The following is a 19,510-nucleotide window of genomic DNA, read 5'->3' on the forward strand; positions in this document are numbered from 1 at the left end:
GTGAATTGAGCTGCAATAAACATAGGGGTATAGATGACTCCTTCATACACTGATTTTATTTCCCTTCAGTAAATTCCCAGGAATGGGATGGCTGGGTCAGATGGTAGGTCTATATTGAGCTTTCTGAGGTATCTCCATACTGTCTTCCACAGTGGCTGGACCAGTTTATATTCCCACCAACAGTGGATTAGGGTACCTTTTTCCCCATATCCTCACAAACATTTGTTGTTTGTTGATTTCTATATGAAAGCCATTCTAACTGGAATAAGGAGAAACCTTACTGTGGTTTTGATTTGCACTTCCCTGATGGCTAGTGATCCTGAGCATTTCTCAAGTGTCTGTTGGACATTTGGATTTCCTCTTTTGAAAAATGCCCGTTTAATTACTTTGCCCATTTCTTAACTGGGTTTTTTGTTGCTGTTGGGTTTCTTGAATTCTTTTTTTTTTTTTTTTACAGGCAGAGTGGACAGTGAGAGAGAGAGAGAGACAGAGAGAAAGGTCTTCCATCTGCTGGTTCACCCCCCAATGGCCGCTTCAGCTGGCACACTGTGCTGATCAGAAGCCAGGAGCCAGGTGCTTCTGGTCTCCCATGGGGTGCAGGGCCCAAGGACTTGGGCCATCCTCCACTGCACTCCCAGACCAGAGCAGAGAGCTGGACAGGAAGAGGAGCAACTGGGACAGAATCTGGTACCCCGACCGGGACTAGAACCTGGGGTGCTGGCACCGCAGGTGGAAGATTACCCTATTAAGCCGCGGCGCCAGCCATTGAGTTCTTTCTATATTATGGCTATTAATCCTTTATTGGTTGCATAGTTTGCAAATAATTTCTCCTATTCTGTCGGTTGCCTCTTCACTTTGCTGAGTGTTTCCTTTGTAGTGCAGAAGCTTTTCAGCTTGATGTACTCCCATTTGTCAATTTTGGCTTTGATTGTTTATGCTTCTGGAGTATTTTCCAAGAACTCTTTGCCTATGCCAATGCCTTGCAGGGTTTCCCTAATGTTTTCTAATAATTTGATGGTATTGGGTTATAGATTTGGTCTTTGATCCATTTTCAGTGGACTTTTGTGTAAGGTGTAAGATAGGGGTCTTGCTTCATACTTCTGGCTGTGGAGATCCAGTTTTCCCAGCACCATTTGTTGAAGAGACCATCCTTGTTCCAGGGATTGATTTTAGCTCCCTTGCCAAATATAAGTTGGTTATAAGTGCATGGGTTGATTTCTAGCATTTCTATTCTGTTCCATTGGTCTATCCATCTATTTTGCCAGTACCAGAATGTTTTGATTATAACCACCCCATAGTATGTCTTGAAATCTGGTATTGTGGTGCTTCTGGCTTTGTTTTTGTTGTATAAGATTACTTTAGCTATTCAGAGTCTCTTATGTTCTCATATGTATTTTAGCATAATTTTTTCTAGATCTAAGAAGAATCTCCTTGGTATTTTGATTGGTATTGCATTCAATCTGTAGATTGCTTTCAGTAGTATGGACATTTTGATGATATTGATTCTTCCAATCAATCAACATGGAATATTTTTCCATTTTTTTTTTGTATCTTCTTCTACTTTCTTAATGTTTTATAATTCTCATCATAGAAATTTTTGGCATCCTTGGTTAAATTTATTCCAAGGTATTTTCTTTTTTTTTTGGAGCTATTGTGGATAGGATTGATCTTAGAAGTTCTTTCTCAGCCATGGCATTATCTGTGAATACAAAGGCTGTTGATTTTGTGTGTTTACTTTATATCCTGCTACTTTAACAAACTCTTCTACAAGTTCCTGTAGTCTCTAAGTGGAGTTTTTGGATCCCATATATAAAGGATCACGTCATCTGCAAATAGGGATAGTATGATGTCCTTCTTCCCAATTTGTATCCCTTTGTTTTTGTTGCCTAATGGCTCTGGCTAAAAATTCCAGGAATATATTGAATAGCAATGGTGAGAGTGGGCATCCTTGTTTTGTTCTAGGTCTTGATGGAAATGCTTCCAACTTTTCGCCTGGGTGAATGATCTTTCTGATGTGTTGTTGGATTCAATTAGCAGTATTTTGTTGAGGATTTTTGCATCTGTATTCATCAGGGAAATTAGTCTGTATTTGCTTTCTCTGTTGCATCTTTTTCAGGTTTAGGAATTAAGGTGATGCTGGCTTAATATAAAGAATTTGAGAGAATTCCCTCCCTTTCAGTTGTTTTGAATAGCTTGAGAAGAAGTGGAGTTAGTTGTTCTTTAAATGTCTGGTAGAATTCAGCAGTGAATCCATCCAGTCCTGGGCTTTCCTTTGTTGGGAGGGTCTTCATTATTGACTCAATTTCTGTCTTGGTTATGGGTCTGTTTAGGTTTTATATGTCTCCATGGCTCAATTTAGGTGGGTTATATGTGTTCAGGAATCTATCCATTTTAGGTTTCCGGGTTTGTTGGCATTCAGCTCTTTGTAGTAATTTCTGATGATTCTTTTTATGTCTGTGGTGTCTATTGTTACATTTCCTTTTTCATCTCTAATTTTATTAAGTTGATTCTTCTCTCTACTTTCTTGGTTAGTTGGGCCAATGGTGTGTCAATTTTGTTTATTTTTTTTCAATAAACCAGCTTTTTATTTCAATGATTTTTAATGTATTTTTTGTTTAAATTTTATTTATTTCTTCTCTAATTTAATAATTTCTTTCATCCTGCTAGTTTTGGGTTTGGTTTATTGTTGATATTCTAGGTCTTTGAGCTGCATTGATAGTTCCTTTATTTGGTGCCTTTCTAGTTTCTTCATGTAGGCACTGATTGCTATGAACTTCCCTCCTCACACTGCTTTTGCTGTATCTCATAGGTTTTGGTATGATGTATCATCACCTTCATTTGTTTCCAGAATTTTTTTGATTTTTCTTTTGATTTCTTCTATGACCCATTATTCATTCATGAACACATTGTTCAGTCTCCATGTGTTTACATATGTTCTAGAGATTTTTGAGTTGTTGATTTCTAGCTTTATACCATTGCGGTATAAATTTTTCCCAATTTCATGGGAAAAATTTTCATTCATGTCATGTATGGATTTCTTTAATTCACGGATTTACTTCTAATTACTTATAAGTAATCCTACAATCAAGTTTTTGAATTCTGTCTCCAGGATTTCTTCAATCTCTTCATCTTCACATTCTAGTATTGAAATGTTGTTGTGTTCCTTTGGAGGCATCATGTTGTCTTCCTTATGCTTTATGCTTGTTTCTGAAATTGCTGTGTTTATTCTTAGGCATTTGTGGAGGTAATTCTTTTTTTTTTTTCTGTGATAGCTTTTATCTTCGGACCATGCCTCTGTGGCTTAGTGGAGTGTCTGCTCTTTCAGTAAATATCCAGAGGGGTGTGCTGGGTGTGGCCCTGGAGCACTCTTTAGACTCTAGGGTGAGGGGAATATCCAAGGTAACACCCAAGTTGGGCATGGAAAATCTCTCTCTCTCTCTCTCTTTTTTTTTTGATCTGCTCTGTTAGTGTAGTCTTATGCTCACCTCTTCTCCTCCAAGGAGACCAATGCCCAGGTGCCCCAGTAGTTGCAATATTCTCCTGCGCTGCCACAAGAACCACCAAGAAGCACCAAGCCCCTCGTCAGTGCTTATGGCTAGACTCAGGTGTGTCCTCTCAGCTAGTTGCTGGGCACGTGGACACAGCTGGTGTGGCTGTTACGTATGTCCAAAGTGGTGCCCACCCCTTCTCAGCTGGTTACAGGACTCCTGTGCCGGGTGTTTGGGGGGAGAAATGTGCCCATTTTCTTCTTTTTAAGCTCTAGGTTGGCATGTACACTGTCTCCCACTGGGCTCCAAGCTGAACTCACAGCAGGCTCTTCCTGCAGATTTATAGCCAGTGGCTTGGTTGCTGCAGACCAGTCTCACCTCACTCTCCAAAGCTGGTGCTGAGGCTCTTGGCTGCCAGGGACCTAAGTTCTGTGCATGCACACCTTGCTTGTCCCTCTAATTTGTGTGGAGTTTCCTCTGAAGTTTTCCCCCTATCTCTTCCCTGAGATTGTATACTCTCCACTTTTTTTCTTCAACTATCTTCGAAGGGACTTGATTTAATGAGTCCAACTTCTATCCTGTCTCACTGCCACCCCAACAAGGCAAGAGACACACAAAAGAAGCCAACTTGGACCTTCTAGGCCAGTCCATCCAGCGGTTGCTAAATTACTTGCCCAATATGCGTGGAAAGGCATGATCACCTAGCCTGACCAGCATAGCTGGGACATGTAATAAAATGATTGCTGTCGGATGCCAATACATCTTGGCTCAGCTGTGTGTGCAGCCATGGATAGCTGTAGTAGTGGGGAGATGTCTACCTTTGCATGAGCCACTTTATTTCAGTAAGGATGTAGCCGTCCTTCCTTGCTTAGTGAGTTTCCTTTTGGCATCTGTAAGAATTCTGGGAAACTCTAGGGAAGTATATCAGTTCCCTGACAGGAATTTCAGCAAGAACATTCTTTCACAGGTGTCAGCCTCTTAAATCTCTCAGCAAAAAATTCCCCCAGGAGAATGCCCAGGCCTTCTTCCTTGGTGACCACCTGCTAACTGCTCTAATTACTTTAACTGCACTTAGAGATGAAGCACAGGCCGCTGGACAAGGTGGTATAGGTGCTATGAATATGCCAAGAGAGACTCCCAGAGTGACAGCCAGTTGGCCCCCAGCGGGAGGGTGACAATTCCTCAGTGGGGTGCTGTGGGTTCCAGGACAAATCCCCTCTAGAGACACTTTATGCAGGTGTGGGCAGAGTTTGAACCTGTGTGGGCGAATCGAGCTGGGAGGGTCCCCAGCGATCATCTCATTCCACCGCCTCATTTTACAAAAGCAGGAACCCCAGGCTCCTATGTAAGGAGGTTCTCTCAATTCTTTTTTTTTTTTTTTTTTTTTTGACAGGCAGAGTAGACAGTGAGAGAGAGACAGAGAGAAAGGTCTTCCTTTGACGTTGGTTCACCCTTCAATGGCCGCCGCGGCCGGTGCGCTGCGGCCGGTGCACCGCGCTGATCCGAAGCCAGGAGCCAGGTGCTTCTCCTGGTCTCCCATGGGGTGCAGGGCCCAAGCACTTGAGCCATCCTCCACTGCCTTCCCGGGCCACAGCAGAGAGCTGGCCTGGAAGAGGGGCAACCGGGACAGAATCCGACGCCCTGACGGGGACTAGAACCCAGTGTGCCAACACCACAAGGCAGAGGATTAGCTTACTGAGCCGCAGCGTCGGCAGTTCTCTGAATTCTACAGTTTGTGACTGGCAGAGAAGTAGCTGACAGCTCAGTCTCTCCCGGGGCCACACATTGTGTGTGTGTGTGTGTGTGTGTGCATGCACACCCTCACGTGCACTTGCGTGATGTCAACATCTAATGAGAAATGGGAGAAGAGAGACAGAATATCTTGATTTTTTTAGCCCATAGTCAGCAGGCTGATTCGCTTACTGATTTATTCACTCCCCCACCAAGAAGAAAGGCTGGAAATCTCTTCCTCCTAAGCACTGATCAGTGATGTTTTGACAAGTGTCAGCTGGCCCTGGAGTTATCCCCATGGAGACTTCGGCCAAGTGGGGACAGGCTGGCGACCTCCCACCCTGCAGAGCCTGGGCAGAGGGAAGACCTGCCCCACTGGCTTGCTGGCCCTGAGGATGCCTTTATTTATTTATTAAAAGGCAGAGAGAGAATGAGAAAGGATGCACCTTCAGACAAAGAGCTCTCCCAGTCTGCTCATTCGCTGCCCCTCCCCCCCAAATGCCCACAACAGCTGGGCCAGGAGGAAGCCAGGAGCACTAAACTCAATTGAGGTCTCCCATGGGGGTGGCAAGGATCCAGTAACTTAAACCCTCATCTGCTCCCTCCCAGGGTCCATGTTATCAGGAAGCTGGACTCAGGGGCAGAGCCGGGGGCTTACCTAGGCACTCTGATGCGGAATGTGGGCGACCTCACCAGTGTTGTAACCACTGCACCAAACGGCGGCCCCAGCCTGCCTGCTATTTTAAGGCTTTTGGAGCTGCTAGCAGGACATCGTGTCTGCTGGAAACTTGCTCTGAAAAATCTTGCAGTGGGTACTGCCTTTTGTCAGCCATATGCTGTGTTCTCTGTTTAGCTTCTGAATCTGAATGTGTGGCTCGTCGTGTGAATAACAAGGAGTTCCATAAGGAAGGCTGCAATAGGTAATATTTACAACCACGCTGATTTTCTTAATGAAACTTGCAAGAAGTTCCTTTTTTTACATTTTTTGAATGTATAACAATTTTTTTTCATAAATACAACTTTAGGAAGATAGCAATTCTTCGCATCGTACCTGCCCTCCCACCCACACTGCCACCCCTCTTCTCCTCCCTCTGCTAGTCTCATTTTTATTTTTTACTAAGATCTATTTTCAATTAACTTTATACACATACAGTTTACGCTATACTAAGTAAAAAGTTCTACAAATTGTATGAAAAAAAAAAAAACTGTTCCTCAACAGTTGAGACAAGGGCTGTTCAAAGTCATTGCATCCTGAAGTGTTCATTTCACTTCTGTAGATTACCTGTTGGGTGCTCTATTAGTTATCACAGATCAGGGAGAACAAATGGCGTTTGTCCTTTGGGGACTGGCTTATTTCACTAAGTATGATATCCAGTTTCATCCATTTTGTTGCAAATGACAGAATTTCATTTTTTACTGCTGTGTAGTATTCCATGGTGTACATATCCCATAATTTCTTTATCGAGTGCAAGAAATTCTTTTGTGAAACGCTCTTCTCTGGAGTATTCATCTTTACAGTTCAGCAATGCATTTGGAGATTTGTTCACCTTAAAAACAACAGTTTAGGCCGGCGCCGCGGCTCACTAGGTTAATCCTCCGCCTAGCGGCGCCAGCACACCGGGTTCTAGTCCCGGTCGGGGCGCCAGATTCTGTCCCGGTTGCCCCTCTTCCAGGCCAGCTCTCTGCTGTGGCCAGGGAGTGCAGTGGAGGATGGCCCAGGTGCTTGGGCCCTGCACCCCATGGGAGACCAGGAAAAGCACCTGGCTCCTGGCTCCTGCCATCGGATCAGCGCGGTGCGCCGGCCATTGGAGGGTGAACCAACGGCAAAGGAAGACCTTTCTCTCTGTCTCTCTCTCTCACTGTCCACTCTGCCTGTCAAAAAAAAAAAAAAAAAAAAAAAACAGTTTATTCCCTTTCTTGTTTTTCAAGTTCCTCATAAAGTTCGAGATGGAGGGAAAAGGGATTTACTTGGAACCTATCAGAGATAATTAAGGGTGAACATTTATTCAGTATTCTCAATTATGCCCCAATTCATCTAAGATGGTCCATGCACACACACACTGTTTTTAAAAATTAAAAGATTCTGAGCCAACACAATGATTTCAAACAAAAATAAGAAATGGATGGCCCAGCAGCCAGAGAAAGTCTGCCTCACTTCACTATGGAGAACGTGATGCTTGTGTTTGTCGACTGCATGTTTGTTTTGCAGCACAGGGATTCTGTTTTTTGTCCAGACAATGTTTGCCTGATGCAAAATCTCAGCCAGTTCCTGTGTTACCTGCATCAAGGCGCTGGTGCTGAGTGCCCTCCGAGGCCCATAGAGTGATTCTGGAAACAGTGAGTTCTCTGAGCAGAACACGGGCAAGCGTGATCCTGGGAATAGATATGTAAATAAATCCCTGTCTGCCTTCCTCATGCGCTTTCTCCATGGCTCTGCACAGAAGTCGCTTCTTACCAAAGCCCACAGAGCTGTTGGAATCAGCTGGCAAAGCCATACTGGCCCAGCGAAGAGAATGTTCTTATTAATTACCACTCCCAGCGCTCACATCCGCACATTCATCACACGTTGTTTGCAGCTCAGCATTCTCAGAACAACACGTTACAGCACAGACGTAAGAACTGCAAAGGCTACAGAATGTGGAGCTGGAAGCTCCTGCTCTGGGAATGATAGGACATGTGTGTGACTATTTTAAAATTAGTCAAGGATTTCCACACCCAGTGATGGGAGCAATGGCCAGGTCCTGGCAGAGCTCTGGGAGGTGAGAGGAACATGGGGCCTCGTCCAGTCTGGGGGAGATGGGTTTGCAGAGGTAAGAGGTGCACATGGCCCGTGTCAAATCAGAGGCAGGGCTGGGGCTCTGTACCAGCACTGGTCTAAAGGCAGGGGCCTGAAGTAGACGTGAGCGAAACTGAACAGAAGGAACTGAGACAACAACTCAAAGCTGTGGAGCAGGCAACGTAGGGCGACAGTGGCTGGGGGCAGTGGTGTGCTGGTACCTGTTTAACAACCAGCTCTCCGGGAACATCGTGTGTGTGTTTGTTACAACTTTTACTGATATACAGGATGTGCAGCACACAGTTGACAAATGATAGTGACATACCCGATATTCCTTTTTATACATCCCCTACAGCCATTTGATCTTCACAGGACATTTTATTGTTTTGTCAATTTCTTAGAGACAGAGCTAACCTGTGATCCTAAGTCAATGATCCTGGATAGAACTGCATCCCAATCCAACACCTGTTTCCCAACCAAGCTGTCTGCCCTCACTCTGATATGTGATCTACTTGCAGAGTATTTCTCCCCTCATACAAGTTGCATTCACTAAACCGAAATCTCTCTACTTCACTACAGGACCATTGGCAAGTGGGCATTTCTGGGAGCAGCATGAGAAAAATAATTTTGTGTTGCATCTGTAAAAGTCACAAGACCACCTGAATGGTGAGTGTAAAAATTGGTGTTAAAAAAGTTTATTTAGTTTTTTAAAAAAGTTTATTTAGGCTTTAAAACATTTTAAACTGAAATACTTATCTTGGTTTTCCATTTATGCCTCTATATCAGTATGACTTGCACTTTCTTTAAAATCTACTATCAGTTTTACCAACTCTATCATCAGTAATAGCATCATAAAATCAAACTACAGATAAATACTTGGTTGCTATTGGAATCAGCAAAGAAGCTACTTACAACAACCGATGCCGTAGTTGGCTAATAAATTCGTGTACTTTAACCAACAAGATGAAAATAAAACCATGACAATGAGTGTTGAAGCTTCACTCGTTCATCGAGACTTCATCAACTTCTTCGCTGCATCAGCTGATAGTTGAACACACTGGGCCACTGTTTGCTCAAGTTCTGTATGCTTTACCCAAGGCAGACATGATATACTCTTAGGTTTAATATACATTATGAATCGGGTCCCATTTTATGGTGTAAAATATGTAGTGGAAGTACGTATACTCTGGCCAAGTTCAAGCTACCATCCCTGAACTTGGAGTTGAAAAGCCAGCTGCAGCAGCACACTATGGTCCCAAGTCCAGTTGGAAGTGAAAGTGATTCAAGCTACGATACAGAGGGCTGCTTGATTTTAGGGCTCATCCGGCTCCTGGGCAAGGAAGTGAGAATTAGTTTCAGCTTCACTTCCAGTGGGTTTAAAAGCTGTTCATACTGACCTTGTTCTTCCTTGACTGGACTGAAACAGAAGTGACTGTGGGCCCTGGGTTGTTCCCAGGTTGACAGTAGCTTATGCTGGGAGGAACTAAAGAGAGAACAGAGCAAGAAACGCTAGGCAGAGGCTTCAGAAGAAATGAGGCTCTCTCCATTGGCAACCTTGAAGCCGGTGCTGCAGAGTGCACACATGCGACCCACCTGCTGGCCTCTGAAAGGGCTCTGCGGACACCCAGGGCTGTTTTAACAACTGCAGGAATTCTCCCAAACTCCCCTTGTGTGTCCCCAGCCTGCTTCCTCCCTCTGCTCTCCTTCACAACCTCATTTGAACCTGCTGAGCTTGGCATTGGATTGCTGAAGCTCTGATTCTTGGATTCATTTCAAGGCTCGGGCTTGAAAAGCTCTTTAAAAATCGTATTCGTTGGTGGCAAGGGTGCAGTGCCATAGGCATCTTATAAACTGCTGGTGGGAAAGTCAATTGGAATCTCCTTTCTAGAATTCAATTTGGTCATGCTGGTAGAGAGTCTAAAATGGCTAGGGTGTTTGACCTGGCACTCTCACTTCTAGGGACATACGTTGTAGACATGGTAAGAGAACCTGCCAATCCTGCCAAGATGTTTATGTCAAGGACATGGCTTATTTCTTGCAGAAAATAATCAGGGACAGGGCCAGCGCTGTAGCATAGTGGGTAATGCTGCCACCTGCATCTCATGTGGGCGCCAGCTACTCCACTTCTGATCCACTTCTCTATTATGGTTTGGGAAAGCAATAGAAGATGGCCCAAGGCCTTGGGCCCCTGTGCCCTAATGGGAGATCTGGAAGAAGCTCCTTGCTCCTGGCTTCGGAGCAGCCCAGCTCCAGCTATTATGGCCATTTGGGGAGTGAACTAGAGGAAGGAAGACCTCTCTCTCACTCTCGCTTTGTCTCTGCCTCTCTGTAGCTCTGCCTTTCAAATAAATAAATAAATAAATAAATCTTTAAAAAAAATAATCATGGACACCTAAATTCCCAGTACAGGTTGAAAGACCCTTATTCAAAATGCTTGTGATCAGATGTATCTCAGAGTTTGGATTTTTTTCAGATTTTAGAATATTTCCTTATACATAATGAGCTATCCTGGAATGAGGCCAAAGTCTAAGCATGAAATTCATTTCTACTTCATATATAATTTACTTTTTTTAAAAAAAAGATTTGTTTATTTACTTGAAAGTCAGAGTTACACAGAGAGAGAGGAGAGGCAGCGAGAGAGGTCTTCCATCCGATGATTCACTCCCCAATTGGCCACAATGGATGGAGCTGTGCTGATCTGAAGCCAGGAGCTTCTTCCAGGTCTCCCACTCGGGTGCAGGGGCCCAAGGACTTGGGCCATCTTCTACTGCTTTCCCAGGCCATAGCAGAGAGCTGGATCGGAAATGGAGCAGCTGGGTCTTGAACCAGCACCCATATGGGATGCCGGCACTTCAGGCCAGGACGTTAACCCACTGCGCCACAGCGCAGGCCCCTCATATATACTTTAGACACATAGCCCAAAGGTAATTTTACACTCTATCTTAAAGTCTGTATGTGCAATAGTTTTATGGTGTGGAATTTTTCACTTGTAGTATCATGTAACCACTCAGAAAGTTTCGAACTTCGGAACATTTAAGATTTCTGTTCTTCAATATGTAATACAATTGTATTTAAATTTATTAATTTTAAGTCCATACCAGAAAATTTTTGCAGTCACTGAAGTTCATGCTTCTAGATAATAGTTATTTAGTAATATAAGTAATGATCATGATAAAGAGTGAAAAAGTAGAAAACAAGATTGTACATGCAACATGGTCCCCCAATTTTATGAAAAATCTTCATGTAAGTAGGAAAAAAATAAAAGGAAATATACTGAAGAACTAGCCTTGGTTGTCTATTTTCACCATAGATGACTTTGTTTTCCTTTTTGAAAATGTTATGTCTTGTCAACCTTTCTAGAATTATCATGTATTATTTTTAGTAGCAGAAAAATTTCAAATGCTAATTTAAAAGTGACCATCTATAGGTCCCTAGCTTACCACATGTTGAAAGCATTTCCTCAAAGGAATGCTCCTTTAATTTCATAAAGAAGAAGTACTACATATGAGTGAGTTTATTGAAATGTGCTTTGCAATGAGGTTGAGGACGTAAACAAAGCTTCAGTCACATAAAAGAAGCTGCAATGGGGACTGGGTAAAATTACAGGGCGGGGCCTGTGTTGTGGCTCAGCTGGTTAAGCAGCGCTGGCGCTCAGTGGAGTCCCAGCTGCTCCACTTCCCATCCACTTCTCTGCTTATGCACCTGGGAACGCACCATGTGCGTGGGCCTGGGCCACCCAACTGGGAGACCCAGACAGCGTTCCAGGATCCTGGCTCCAGCCTGGCCTAGCCCTGACCCTGTGGCCATTTGGGGAATGAACCCGTGGAGGGAAGCTTTTTCTCTTTGTCTCTCTATTTCTCTGTTTGTGACTCTGCCTTTCAAAAAATACATCCTTTTTTAAAAATGACAATATAAATTCATATTTGGATTCCCACAAGACTGTTCTAAAACAGCCTTTTAAAATGTGAAAGCAACAGATGCACCGTGGGGAGAAATTTGTTCTCTCGGGGATTCTGCCTTATGGTTCAGTACCTGCTCAGGTGTTATTGAAAGACACGCCGTCAGGCAGAAGTCTCTGTCCCAGGTAGTGACAAGTCACCCAGTGATATTAGGAACCGAAGTTTTGTGTCTTATGAGTAACAGCATCTTAATTTTTAATTATATTTTATGCATTACAATCAATATTTATATGTGGTCTGAAAACAAAAATGACACTAGGCCGAGAGCTCTGTGAATTATTCAAAGGAACACAGGGGAATGAAGCCAGGCCGACTGTCTCCTTGCTCGCTGTGCTGTTTTCCGCTCTGCCATCACTGTCTCCCATCCTGATTTCACCTCTCTTCACTCTTCTCTTCCCACCTTCGGTGCTCAGATTTCAAACTCGATCATAATCTGTCTCCTATTATTTCTCTTTTAAAAAGTGTCTGCATTTTAACTGATTGTCAGCTCCTCCGAAGGGGGTGGGGAGGGGGGCTTTGCTGCTTACCTGTATCCTCCCAGGCCCTTAGACCAGTGGGGAGCCAAGATTGAACACTGGAAACATCCTGTGGGCTTGGGTGGACTTGACCTTCCCTTCAGAGGAGAATTTAGGGTTATAAATTCAGTCTTTGCCCCTTAAGCAAAATAGGTAATATTCTGGGGCTCGATGCATCTGTCAAAAAGTCCTTTTCGGCTGGTGCCATGGCTCACTAGGCTAATCCTCCGCCTGCGAAGCTGGTACTCTGGGTTCTAGTCCCAGTCAGGGCGCCAGATTCTGTCCCGGTTGCTCTTCTTCCAGTTCAGCTCTCTGCTGTGGCCCAGGAGTGCATTGGAGGATGGCCCAGGTCCTTGGGTCCTGCACCCGCATGGAAGACCAGGAGGAAGTACCTGGCTCCTGGCTTCAGATCGGCACAGCGCACTGGCCGCAACACTCTGGCCATAGCGGCCACTTGTGGGGTGAACCAACGGAAAAAGGAAGACATTTCTCTCTGTCTCTCTCTCTCTCACTGTCCAACTCTGCCTGTCAGAAAAAAAAAAAAAAAAAATCCCTTTCTACAGCAGCCCCCATTGGTTCCTTAAATAAAGGCTATTTTGAGGCTTTAACCTAGACCCTCGCAAGCCACATCTCAGATAATTGGCCTCCAGGTTCTACTTCCTCCCATTGCAACAGCGCCATCTAAACCGCCAGAAACAGCAAGAAGACGGGAAAGCAAGGGCAACCTGCTGATTCCGTTTCCCCAGGCTTCAGCCACCCAGTGGAGCAAAAACACAAAAACATTTCTGGGAGACAGAAAAATGTTGCAAGCAAGGCGAATGCTAATGTGTACTGAATCTTGTTGGTACCAAGGGGCCTGTCATGTGGATTATTGGACTTAAAGAAGAAAATGAAGAGGAATCAGAGAACCAGATGTCTCTGTTCTGTGTCTTTCCTGGAAGCCAGCTCTGCAGGTGGGAATGTGTTCGGACTCTAAGGTTCCAGCAGCCTTCTGATTATAGCCAGGTTCAAGACACACCAATCCTGAGAAAGCATTACAGGAGCCTGTGGAGTGGGAGTCGAACCCAGCAGCAGTAAATGCGAGCCAGCCTCGTGGATAGAGCAGAGGAGGTGAAAGTGTCTAATTCAGTGAAGAGATGACTCAACAGGAGAAGTATTGTAAAGGAGTTTAGGAAATCAAGCATCCAAATGGGCATTAGAAAAATAAATCCCAGTGGAGAAAGAAGATAGGCAAGTTCAAAGCTAAACAGTAGCATGTGGCTCTCTCCCACACAGGATTCGGAATGTGGAGAGGAGAAGCACCATAGGGAGGGGCTGAAGAAGGCAGAACGTTGGGGGCAGACATATTCCTGCTGCTCCCTGAAGTAAAAGCATACATTCTCCTGGGAGCTGGTGGGAGTTGACTTGGCCAACTGGGTCACACCTCCTTGGAGTGTGCTTTGAGGATGGTTCAGAAGTCAGCTGTGGCCCCAAACCACTCACCCTCTTGTTTCTGCTGACTCATGTAACTGGGTGATACCTGGGAGCAAGCTGATGTGAATGTTCTTGGCCAAAAACCAAAGGGCACCTGTTTCTTGAGGACTGTCTGTATGCATTGACTGGCTGTCTACAAATATTGCTGATGAGTAGCTTGGATACCTTGGACCTGTCTTTAGTGCTATAGGAAAAGGCCCTTGGCATCTCTTAAATTCTGCGAAGAGTGTGTCTGCCAGGAGACTTGCAGGCCTAGACAACATTTTTTTTTCTGTCAACTGAAATAAGTTCCTTGAAGAAAAATGGTTGTGTGCATGACTTCACAGCAGTAATAGCAGCCATTCCATACGAGCACTGGCAACGGGCAACCCCTATGCGATGCTCAACAACCTGGGCTTTATTTAATTCTCACCACAACTTTCTGAGTAGGAACTGCTATAACTCTAGGTTAAAAGATGAGAAAAATGAACTCCAGTAGGGAAGTTAAGTGATGTCCCCACAGTCACACAGATGGGAAGTGATGGACCTGGGAGCTGACCCCAGGCCCTGAGACCCGAGCTTTCGCACTAATTGCTGACCTGACAGTGAAAAAACAAAAACAAGAACAAAAACACCCTTGGGTGACACAAAATTCCTACTTTTCTTTAAATTTAATAACTTAGAATTCAGCTTCTTTCACCACTATTTGTCTCTCAAATTATGTTACTTTCTCATTTGTATCTCCTTTTACAAGAACTATGGTTATTAACATTACAAGGATACTTCAAAAACTTCATGGAAAATGGAACTAAAAGATAAGGCACATTCTCATTGAAAAACCTTCATATTATTATTCCCAGTGCTGCGACATAGTATTATTGTGATTTATATGTTTGCTGTCTTGGTCTGTTGTAATGAGTGTCACAACCTGGATGGTTTGAGATGAAATTGGGTGGGTGTGTGTTGTGGTGCGGCAGATTAAGGAGCCTCTTGGGATGCCCACATCCCATATCGGAGTGCCTGGGGCCGAGTCCCCCCTCTGCTTCCAATCCAGTCTCCTGCTAACGCACACCCTAGACAGCGGCAGATGATGGTTCAAGTGCTTCAGGCCCTGCCCATCATGTGGAAGAGCCGGTGGAGTTCCTGGCTCCTGGCTTCAGCCTGACCAAGCTCTGGCTTTTGCATGCATCAAGCTCCCTCTGAGGCTCCAGGGAAGGACAATTTCTTGCCTCTTTCAGCTTCTGGCAGCTCCCAGCAATCCTTGGTGTGCCTTGGCTTCTGGATGCATCACATCAATCTCTGCTGCTGTCAGCCATTGCCAACTTGGTAATTAAAACATGATGATTCATTGTTTGCAAATGTATTTATTTACTTATCTGAGAACTATCATATCTTTTAAAATACTTAATTTTTTTAAATTTAAGAGGCAGAGACAAAGAAAGAGAGACAGACAGTGAGCTTCATCCACTGCTTCACTCCCCAAATGCCTTCAATGGCCAGGACTGGGCCATGCCAAAGCTAGGAGCATGGACCCCGACCCAGGTCTCCCATGTGGGAGTCAGGGAGCCATTACTTGAGTTGTCCCTGCAGCCTCCCAGTGCCTGCTTCAGCAGGAAGCTGGAGTCAGGGGCCAGAGCTGGGACTGGAAGAGCACAGGCACCATGATGTGAGACACACGTGGATTACTGGACTTTAGGAAGAAAACAAAGAGGGATCAGAGAACCAGGTGTCTCTGTTCTGTGTCTTTCCTGGATGCCAGCTCTGCCGGTGGGAATGTGTTCAGACTCTCGGGTTTCAGCAGCCTTCTGCTTACAGCCAGGTTCAAGACAAATGCCAATCCTGAGGAGGCATTACGGCAGTCTGGGGGTTGGAGTTGAATCCAGAACTCAGTCTACCAGTAGCAAATGTTGGCCGTACCTGCTAAGCCAAACACTTGCATCTTCTCCTGCATGTACTGCCAGTATGTTTTTCCCTCTTTGGGGTATCTGCATACCCTCCCCCATTTTCCAAATGTGTCATTAGTGCTCTTTCCAGCGCTATTTTACTTTAGCACTTTTGTTGTCCACAGTCTTTCTATTTAAACCTTGAGCCCGGCTGGAAGATGTTCATATATAAGGAGTGAGCAGGGATGCACAGGTAGAGTACTTGGGCAGGCCCATAGCCTGGACCTGCCTGATCAGTCTCATGAATTTGGGAGCCTGGGAAACTGAGCTTCAGTAAACACTCAGGTAAGTCCCAGGGCTGTTTCTGAGCAAGCTGCTTAGACCTGATGACATGAAACACACGGCCAGAGTCTCTGGAACATGGGGAGAGTCCAGGGGCACAAAGACTCCCAGGAACAGGAGGGTGCCTGCTTCCCTCTCTGAGACAGTGACCCCTGACCAGGGAGCCTCCGCTGGGAGCATGCAGCCTTGAACCCTGCTCTCCGGGGCCATGAGGGTCATTACCTTCTGACACCTGCTGTTCAGGAAGCCTCAAGCTCTGGCTGTATTTGTTGGCCTCTTTATGTCAAAACATGACTCTCCTATGTGGCGTCTGATGAGTTTTCCCCCTCCAATGGCTAGCCAATGGTCCAGTGATTGTTTATTGAATCACATGTCTTTCCTCCTCAATTCTAATTCTCCTCTGCAAGCCCTACTCCCTTGTCCTGTTTATTACTGCAATAACCCTGTTTTTATGTGACTTTGCTTTCTAATGTGTTGTCACTGCCACTGGGAAAGTCCCCTGCATTACCCTTCTTTCCGACTACTACTGAGCACTCTCTCTTTTGCACGTTTGCTCTTCCAGATAGGACCTACCATAGAGCCAGTTCCTGGAGAACACTTGCTGATAGAGGACTCATAAAATATCTATATTTGCTTGGTAATAAACTCATAAGCACTGGCCCATGGAGGATTCTTTGGTGAATACTGCCGAGCTAGGGTTGGACAAAACTAGGTCAGTGCTGACCAGGGAGGTCAGGCCGTGGACCAGGCTTGGAGGTGCGAGGACACTTAGTCAAAGGAGGTCAGATCCAAAGAGCCCATCCACTGCTGGAAGAACAGGAGTTCACAGCCAAAGCCTTGACGGTCAGGCAGTCTAATAGGGAGCTAAGTTCATAGAAGCATAGAACACCAGGCTAGGGTTCTGAGCAAAGGTTGTGGACACAGGTCTCAAGGTCTAAGAGCTTTGATTTTTCTTTTTTTTTAAGAACAAATCTTAAAATGTGGGCTGTGGGGCTGGCACTGTGGTATAGTGGGTTAAGCTGCCACCTGCAGTGCCGGCAACCCATATGGACACTGGTTCATGTCCTGGCTACTGCACTTTCAATGCAGCTCCCTGCTAATGGCCTGGGAAAAGCAGTGGAAGTTGGCCCAAGTGCTTGGGCCTCTGCACCCCCATAGGAAACCTGGAAGAAGCTCCTGGCTCCTGGCCGTGGCCTGCCCCAGCTCTGGCTATTGCGGCCATCTGGGCAGTGAACCATCAGATGGAAGATCTCTCTCTCTCCCTCTGTAAGTTTGACTTTCAAATAAAAAAAAAAAAAAAAAGGCCGGCGCTGTGGCTCACTAGGCTAATCCTCCACCTGTGGCACCAGCACCCTGGGTTCTAGTCCCAGCTGGGGCACCGGTTCTGTCCTGGTTGCTCCTCTTCCAGTCCAGCTCTCTGCTGTGGCCCGGGAGGGCAGTGGAGAATGGCCCAAGTGCTTGGGCCCTGCACCTGCATGGGAGACCAGGAGGAAGCTCCTGGCTCCTGGCTTCGGATCAGCATAGCATGCCAGCCGTAGCAGCCATTTGGGGGTGAACCAATGGAAAGGAAGACCTTTCTCTCTCTCTCTCTCTCTCTCTAACTCTGCCTGTAAAAAAAAATTCACATCCAAACATTTGTGGTTTTCTTTAAAAATAACCTTCTTTGTGAAGCTACATACTTTTAAAAATTTGAGGGGCTGGCACTGTGGCATAGTAGGTAAGGCCTTCACCTGCAGCACCGGGATCCCCAGTGGGCACCAGTTTGAGTCCTGGCTGCTCCACTTCTGATCCAGCTCTCTGCTATGGCCTGGGAAAGCAGTGGAAGATGGCCCAAGTCCTTGTTGCCCTGAACCCCTGTGGAAGACCTGGAAGAAGCTCCTGGCTCCCAGCTTTGGATCTGCCCAGCTCCAGCCATTGTGGCCATCTGGGGAGTGAACCAATAGACTGAAGACCTCTGTGTGTGTGTGTGTGTGTGCTTCTGCCTCTCTGTAACTCTGCCTTTCAAATAAATAAATATTTTCAAAACAATTTATTTGAGGCATAGAATGAGAGACAGACCGACCTCCTAATATGCTGATTCACTCTCCAAATGCCCACAACAGCCAGCACTGGGTTGGGTTGGGCCAATGCCAAGAGCTAGGAATTCAATCCAGGCCTCGGGTGTGGGTGGCAGGAACCCAAGTCCTTGAGCTATCACCACTGCCTCTCACGATGTACATCAGCAGGAAGCTGGAGCTGGGAGCAGAGCTGGAACTGGAACCCAGGCTTCCCGATATGGGATGAAGACATTTTCACCACGGTGCCAAATGCCTGGCCCACTGCACGCCCTCAGCTCCAACAATTTGGGCCACTCCCTAAAACTCCTGTTCGCCATGCCTTTGAAAATTTACTTACAAAATTGTCCAGTCTTTTTTAAAGTTGACTACCAAAGCTGAAAGAGCTAAGGTAGGGAACTGCCTGGGACTGCAGGGGGAGTGCCGGTCTCCTTGTTGGCGGTGTCACACCGAACCAGAAACACACAGAAACACAGTTACACATTTATGAACAAGGGAATGGTTGAGTTACTGTCCACATGTTGGATAAGAAGTTGCTGTCCAAAAGCTCTTTAAGAATGTTTAATAAGAAACGTGGGAAAATACTAACAACATTATTGTTTAATTTATAAACTGTGTACAGTCTTAGTTTTGATGAAGATGGTTTGAAAAAAACTGAAAGGAAGCTACATTTATGAGACTTCCACTGGGGAATGGAGAATTTGTTTATTCTGCTTTACAAATATTTTGGAAAACACATGTGAACTTGGATGGCTCTACAAAACATCACTAACAGGGGAAAACCGGATTATCTAGTGCACATTTTTTTGTTAATAGAAATGTTTGGATATTCATATTAGCATCATTTTTTAAAGATTCATTTATTTATTTGAAAGGCAGAGTTACAGAGAGGCAGAGGCAGAGAGAGAGAGAATCTTCCATCCACTGGTTCACTCCCCAAATGGCCGCTATGGCTGGCGCTGTGCTGATCCAAAGCCAGGAGCCAGGTGCCTCCTCCTGGTCTCCCATGCGGGTGCAGGGCCCAAGGACTTGGGCCATCCTCCACTGCCCTCTCGGGCCACAGCAGAGAGCTGGACTGGAAGAAGAGCAACAGGGACTAGAACCTGGCACCCATATGGGATGCTGGCACCACAGGCGGAGGATTAACCAAGTGAGCCACGATGCCGGCCCCCTGGTCCTCAGATCAGAGGCATCCCAGGGAGCAAGGAGGGGAAGGTAGAATAATGCTGAACAAAGTGAAGGCATGCAGGCAGGGACTAAGGGACAGTGTCCTCAGACCGGAATGAGCTAGAAACTGATTTTTAAAAATG

General features: G+C 45.4%; 1 long non-coding RNA gene across 2 annotated transcripts in view; it reads left to right on the forward strand.

The window, feature by feature from the left end:
- LOC149123702 (uncharacterized) overlaps positions 1 to 18,092 on the forward strand; it is a 43,244-nt gene extending 25,152 nt beyond the window's left edge. The window contains exons 2-3 of one of the 2 annotated variants that reach the window (XR_016215106.1): positions 8,575 to 8,661; positions 17,940 to 18,092. This is a non-coding gene — a long non-coding RNA (uncharacterized LOC149123702). Of the gene's footprint in view, positions 1 to 8,574; positions 8,662 to 15,159; positions 15,256 to 17,939 lie in introns of those variants that run through there. The other variant, XR_016215107.1, reaches the window with a different exon arrangement.
- Positions 18,093 to 19,510: the final 1,418 nt, after the last annotated feature.

This window comes from Oryctolagus cuniculus, chromosome 10 (genome assembly GCF_051225735.1).
Source record: "Oryctolagus cuniculus isolate XC-2025 breed Fujian yellow rabbit chromosome 10, ASM5122573v1, whole genome shotgun sequence".
NCBI lineage: Eukaryota > Metazoa > Chordata > Mammalia > Lagomorpha > Leporidae > Oryctolagus > Oryctolagus cuniculus.